This window comes from Carlito syrichta, unplaced genomic scaffold (genome assembly GCF_000164805.1).
Source record: "Carlito syrichta isolate Samal-C Ts95f unplaced genomic scaffold, Tarsius_syrichta-2.0.1 Scaffold306309, whole genome shotgun sequence".
NCBI lineage: Eukaryota > Metazoa > Chordata > Mammalia > Primates > Tarsiidae > Carlito > Carlito syrichta.
The window spans coordinates 71,631-78,016 of NW_007250405.1; positions in this window are offsets into that span (position 1 = coordinate 71,631).

Sequence of the window (6,386 nt, forward strand, 5' to 3'; positions counted from 1 at the left end):
CTGTGGTATTTGTTGTGGTTTTTTTCATTTGTCTCCTTTTTCTTTTGTGATTTTAGTTTTGGGGGGTCTTCTCTCTTTTCTTAGTTGGTCTAGCTAATGGTTTACCACTTTTGTTTATCTTTTTAAAACGCCAGCTTTTGCTATTTATCTTTTGTCAGTCTCAATTTTATTTCTGCTTTGATTTTATTATTTCTTTCCTTCTACTTAATTTAAGTTTGGTTTGTTCTTGCAGTTTTTAGTTCCTTGAGATGCATCATTAAATTGTTTATTGGAAATCTTTCTAGTTTTTTGATGTAGGTATTTATTGCTATAAACTTGCCTTTTTTTTTTAAAGTTTAGTTTCACTCTGTTACCTAGGCTGGAGTGCAGTGGCATGCTGCTCATGGTCACCACAGCCTTGACCTGCTGGGCTCAGGTGATCCTTCTACCTCAGCCTTCCAAATAGCTGGAACTACAGGCATGCATCATCACACCCAGCTAATTTTTTATTTATTATAGAGACGAGGTCTCATCATATTGCCCAGGCTGGCCTCAAATACGTGGGCTCAGGCAATCCTCTTGCCTCTACCTCCCAAAGTGCTGGGATTACAGGAGTAATCCACTGTAACCAGTTTAAACTTGCCTTTAAATATTGCTTTTGCTATGTCTTATAAGTTTTGATATATTGTGTTTCTTTTCTTTTTTTAATTTTTTTGAGTTGGAGTCTCACTCTGTCGCCCAGACTGGAGTGCAGTGGCCGCTCCCGATCACCACAGCCTCGACCTGCTGGGCTCCGGCGATCCTTCCGCCTCAGCCTTCCTAGTAGCTGGAACTACAGATGCGCGCTACCACGCCCGGCTGATTTTTTGATTTATTGTAGAGATGAGGTCTCGCCTGCCCAGGCGGGTCTCGAACCCGCGGGTTCAGGCAATTCACTCACTTCAGCCTCCCAAAGGCGTGGGAGTACAGGCTGAGCCACCGAACCCGGCTATTGTGTTTCTATTTTCAGTTTTTTCAAGGAATTTAAAATTTTTATTCTTAATTCCTTCCTTCATCCATTGGTCTTTCAGGAGCACACGTTTAATTGATATGTATTTGTATATTTTTGAATGTTCCTCTTGTTATTGATTTCTAGTTTTATTCTATTATAGTCACATAAGATACTTGATATGATTTTGAGTTTTTAAATTTTTGTTAAAGACTTGTTTTGTGTCCTAATGTATGGTCAATCCTAGAGAATGTTCTATGTACTGATGAAAAAATGTGTATTCTGCAGCTGTTGAGTAAAATTTCTGTAAATGTCTGTTAGGTCTGTTTGGTTTATGTTCTAGTTTAAATCTAATGGTTTTTGTTGTTGCTATTGTTGATTTTCTATCCAGATGATCTGTCCAATGCTGAGTATCGGATGTTGAAGTCAACTTTGATTTTATTGAGGTCTATCTCTTCCTTCAGATCTGATAATATTTGCTTTTTTAGTAAGAACTTCAGAGTTTGAAAAAAAAGTTTGGCCGGGCACAGTGGCTCAGCCAATAATCCCAGCACTTTGGGAGGCCGAGGTGAGAGGATTGCCTGAGCCCGGGCAACTTGGTGAGACCTCGTCTTTACAATAAATCACAAAAAACTAACCAGGTGTGGTGGTGTGCATCTGTAGTTCCAGCTACTTGGAAGGCTGAGACAGAAGGATCGCCTAAGCCCAGCAGGTTGAGGCTGCGGGGGCCGTGACCGTGCCACTGCACTCCATCCTGGGCAACAAAGAGTGAGACTTCAACTCAAAAAAAAAAAAGAAAAAGAAAAAAAGTTCTAATAATATTTTCTTTAAAGCTGGGCTCGGTGGCTCAGCCTGTAATACCAGCGCTTTGGGAGGCTGAGGTGAGTGGATTGCCTGAGACCACGAGTTCGAGACCCGCCTGGGCAACTTGGCGAGACCTCATCTCTACAATAAATCAAAAATTAGCCGGGCGTGGTAGCGCGCACCTGTAGTTCCAGCTACTTGGAAGGCTGAGGTGGAAGGATCGCCCAAGCCCAGCAGGTCGACGCTGCTGTGGCCGGGAGCAGCCACTGCACTCCAGTCTGAATGACAAAGTGAGACTCCAACTCAAAAAAGAAAAATATTTGCTTTATATATCTAGGTGCTCTGGTGTTGGCTGTATATATATTTAATTTTTTTTTGAGTTGAGTCTCACTCAGTTACCTAGGTTGGAGTGCAGTGGCACAGTCATGGTCACTGCAGCCTCAACCTGCTGGGCTCAGGCGATCCTTCCACCTTAGCCTTCCACGTAGCTGAAACCACAGGCATGCTCCACCATGCCTGGGTAATTTTGGTTTATTGTAGAGCTGAGGTCTTGCCAAGTTGCCCAGGCTGGTCTCGAACCCCTGGGCTCAGGCAATCCTTTGCCCGTCCAATGTGCTGAGATTATAGGTGTGAGTCTCCGTGCTTTATACTTGTTATAGTCTCTTGGTAAATTGGTCCCTTTATTATGATATAATGTTCTTCTTTGTCTCTTTTGACAGATTTTTAACTTGAAGTCTGTTTTGTCTGATGTAAGTATAGCTACTTTTGCTTGCCTTTGGTTTCTGTTTGTGTAGTTTTTTATTTTTGTTTTTTTTTTTAGTTAGGATTTCACTCTGTCATCCAAGCTGGAGGGGCAGTGGCACAATCATGGCTTACCACAGCCTTGACCTCCTAGCCTCAGGTAGTCCTTCCACCTCAGAGTCCCTTGAGCATTTCTTGTACAGCTGGTCTAGTGTGATGAATTCCCTTAGTCTTTGCTGGTCTGTGAAATATTTTACTTCTCTTTCATTTCTGAAGGATAACTTTGCTGGGTACAATATTCTTGACCGACAAGTTTTTTTGTTTTAGTACTTTAAATATATTATCACATTCCCTCCTGACCAGTAGGGTTTCTGCTGAGAATTTCTCTGTTAGTCTAATGGTGGTTCTCTTACATGCCACTTGATACTTTTATCTTGCTGTTTTTAAAATTCTTTCTTTGTCCTGGACAATTTGACTATAATATGCCTTGAAAATGACCTGTTTGGGTTGAATATATTTGGAATTCTTTGAACTTCCTGAATATGGATGTCCATGTCTTTCTCAAGACTTGGGAAATGTTCAGCTAATATTTTATTAAATATGTTTTCTATGCCTTGGGTCTTCTTCCTGGAATGCCCATAATACAAATATTTGCCCTTTATTCTTTTTTACTCTTTTCTTTTTCTGTCTATATTGTTTCAAAAGACCTAGCCTCAATTCAGGTGCAGATCGAGGCTGCGGTGGCTGGGAGCCGCCACTGCACTACAATCTGGGCGACAGAGTGAGACTCCAACTCAAAACAAATAAAAATAAAAAAAATAAAAACATAAAAAATTAAAACATAAAAGAATATGCTAAGAGTCCTACTTAAATTACAGGCTCATTGCATCTGGTGATTCATGTATCCAAGCCTGCTTTGTATAATATGTGGTGACTGGTTATCCACCGAAGCCATGAAACCTTCAAAACTGTTTTGCCACATGGAGACCAAGCACCTTGCATTAAATACAAGCCAGGATGGGCGTGGTGGCTCATGTTTATAATCCCAGCTCTTTGGGAGGCCAAGGTGAGAGAATTGCCTGAGCCTACAGGTTTGAGACCATTCTGGGCAACTTGGTGAAACCTCATCTCTACAATAAGTCAAAAGTTTAGCCGGGCATGGTGGTGCGTGCCTGTAGTTCTAGCTACTTGGAAGGCTGAGGAGGAAGGATCGCCTGAGCTCATCAGGTCAAGGCTGCAGTGGCCCTGAGTTTGCCACTGCACTCCAGCCTCCAGTGACACTTGATTCAAAAAAAGACAAACCTTTGGAGTTTTTCAAAAGAAAAAAATGTGAACATGGAGAACAGAAGCAATTATTGAAAGCCATCACTTCATCAAATGTGTTTGCACTGAGAGCATCATTCTTAGTGGCTAACTGCAAGCTATGAAGCCCTTTCCTTCTGGTGAAGGGTTGATCTTGCCTGCTGCTAAGGACATTTGTCATGAACTTTTAGGAGAGGCTGCAGTTCAAAAGGTGGCACATGTTCTTGGCTACCACTATAACTAGACAAACTGATGAAATAGCAGAGGATATTGAGGCATAATTGTTAGAGAGGATTAATGAGTCACTGAGGTACACAGTCCAGGTTGATGAATCTATTGATGTTGTCAACTAGGCAACAATGCTTACTTTTGTGTGATATATTTTTCAGGAGGAGATGTGTAGGAGGATATGTTATGTGCAGGTTTGTTGCCAACCAATACCATAGCTGCAGAGCTATTCAAGTCTTTGAATGATCACATGTCAGGAAAACTGAAATGGTCATCTTGTGTCAGTATATGCATGGATATAGTGGCTGCCATGACTGGATGGCTTTCTGGTTTCACTACTAGGGTCAAAGAGGTCACTTCTGAAGGTTAGTCTACATACTGTGTCATCCATAGAGAGATGCTGGCTAGCTGAAAAATTTCACCTGGACTTAAAAACATTTTGCAGAATGTGGTTAAAATTATCAACCACATTAAAGTATGTACCCTTAACTCACATCTGTTTGCACAGCTCTGTGAGGAGATGGATGCAGAATACATGTCTTCTATTATACACAGAAGTGAGATGACTTTCTAGAGGTAGATCACTGGCCAGAGTTTTTGAGTTACAAGAGCCGTTCCAGAGATTTCTTTTTAAAAAAATAGTCACCGCTGGCAGCACATTTCAGTGACATATAATGGGTCACAAAACTTGCTTACTTATGTGACATGTTCGGCCTTCTCAATGAACTCAATCTGTCATGTCAGGAGAGAACGACAACTGTGTTCAAGCCAGCAGATAAAGTGGCTATATTCAAAGTCAAGCTGGAATTATGGGGGTGACAAGGGAACATTGGGATTTTGGATATGTTTCAAACATTAGCATAGATTTTAAAAGAGACCGAGCCAGGGCCTTCTCTCTCCCAGCTGGTACATGTTCACCTATCTAAGCTTTCACAACAACAAAGACCTCCGAACTGGAAAGAAATGGATTCGAGATCTATTTGTGAAAAGCCAGGTGAATTGACTTTGTGCTAAAAGAGGATCAACTGCTTGAGACTGCAAATGACGTTGGCCTTAAAAGTATTTTGAGACAATTTAAATCGCCACACGTTCTTGATTAAAGTCAACGTGGAATATCCTGAGATTGCCACAAAAGCACTGAGAATCCTCCTTCAATTTTCAATATCCTATCTTTGTGAAGCAGGGTTTCTGGTGTGACAGCAAACATAATGAGATTACGGAGTAGATGGACATAAGCTGCACACTTCAGGTGTCACTGTCTCCCGTCACCCCCAGATAGGACCATCTAGTTGCAGGTAAACAAGCTCAGGGTTCTCACTGATTCTGCGTTATGGTGAGTTGTATAATTATTTCATTATATACAGAGGGTGCCAAAAATATACACACATTTTAAGAAAGGAACAAACTGTATTGAAATTGTAATACTGAATATAGACCAACAACAAAAGATGAATACAAGTCACATTTGACTTCTGCAATTACAAGAGATACTCAAAGTGGTGATCATCAGCATCCAGACACTTCTGATTCAGGCAAACCACCACAGGACTTGTTGTATGAGGCCTTCTGGCTCTTCCCTGATGCACATCATACACAGTACCATGTATCTCAAACTTATCACGAATGTATGCAGCTGCTGGAGGTTCTGTTGCATACTCATGTCTCCATTGTTCATCTACAAGGTTCTCGAATTTCAAATACCGCTTCAAAATGGTCTTGCACTCCTCTACATACCTCTGCCATTTTCTTTGACTATCCTGCCTGTCGCACGGTGACGCGAGGATTAATTTGATTAGTGCCATCTTTTTTTTTTTTTTTGAGTTGGAGTCCCACTGTGTTGCCCAGAGTGGAGTACAGTGGCATGCTCACGGCCACTACAGTTTTGACCTGCTGGGCTCAGACGATCCTTCTACCTCAGCCTTCCAAGTAGCAGGGACTACAGGTGTGAGCTGCCATGCCTGGCTAATTTGTTCGATTTGTTATAAAGACGAGGTCTCCCCAAGTTGCCCAGGTTGGTCTCAAAGCCTTGAGTTCAGGCAATCCTCTCACCTCCGCCTCCCAAAGTGCTGGGATTATAGGCTTGAGCCACTGCACCCAGCTGATTAATGCCATCTTTTGAGCAAACATCATGCTACGTATTGCTACTGTGATTCAATTCAACTTTGAAAAGTAATACATAGATAACATAGCTTAACATGTGTGCACATTTTTTTGGCACCTGGTATTACAATGTTATAATAGAAATGAAGTGCACAATAAATATAATATGCTTCCGCTGGGCTTGGTGGCTCAGCCTGTAATCCCACGCCTTTGGGAGGCTGAGGTGAGTGGATTGCCTGAGCCC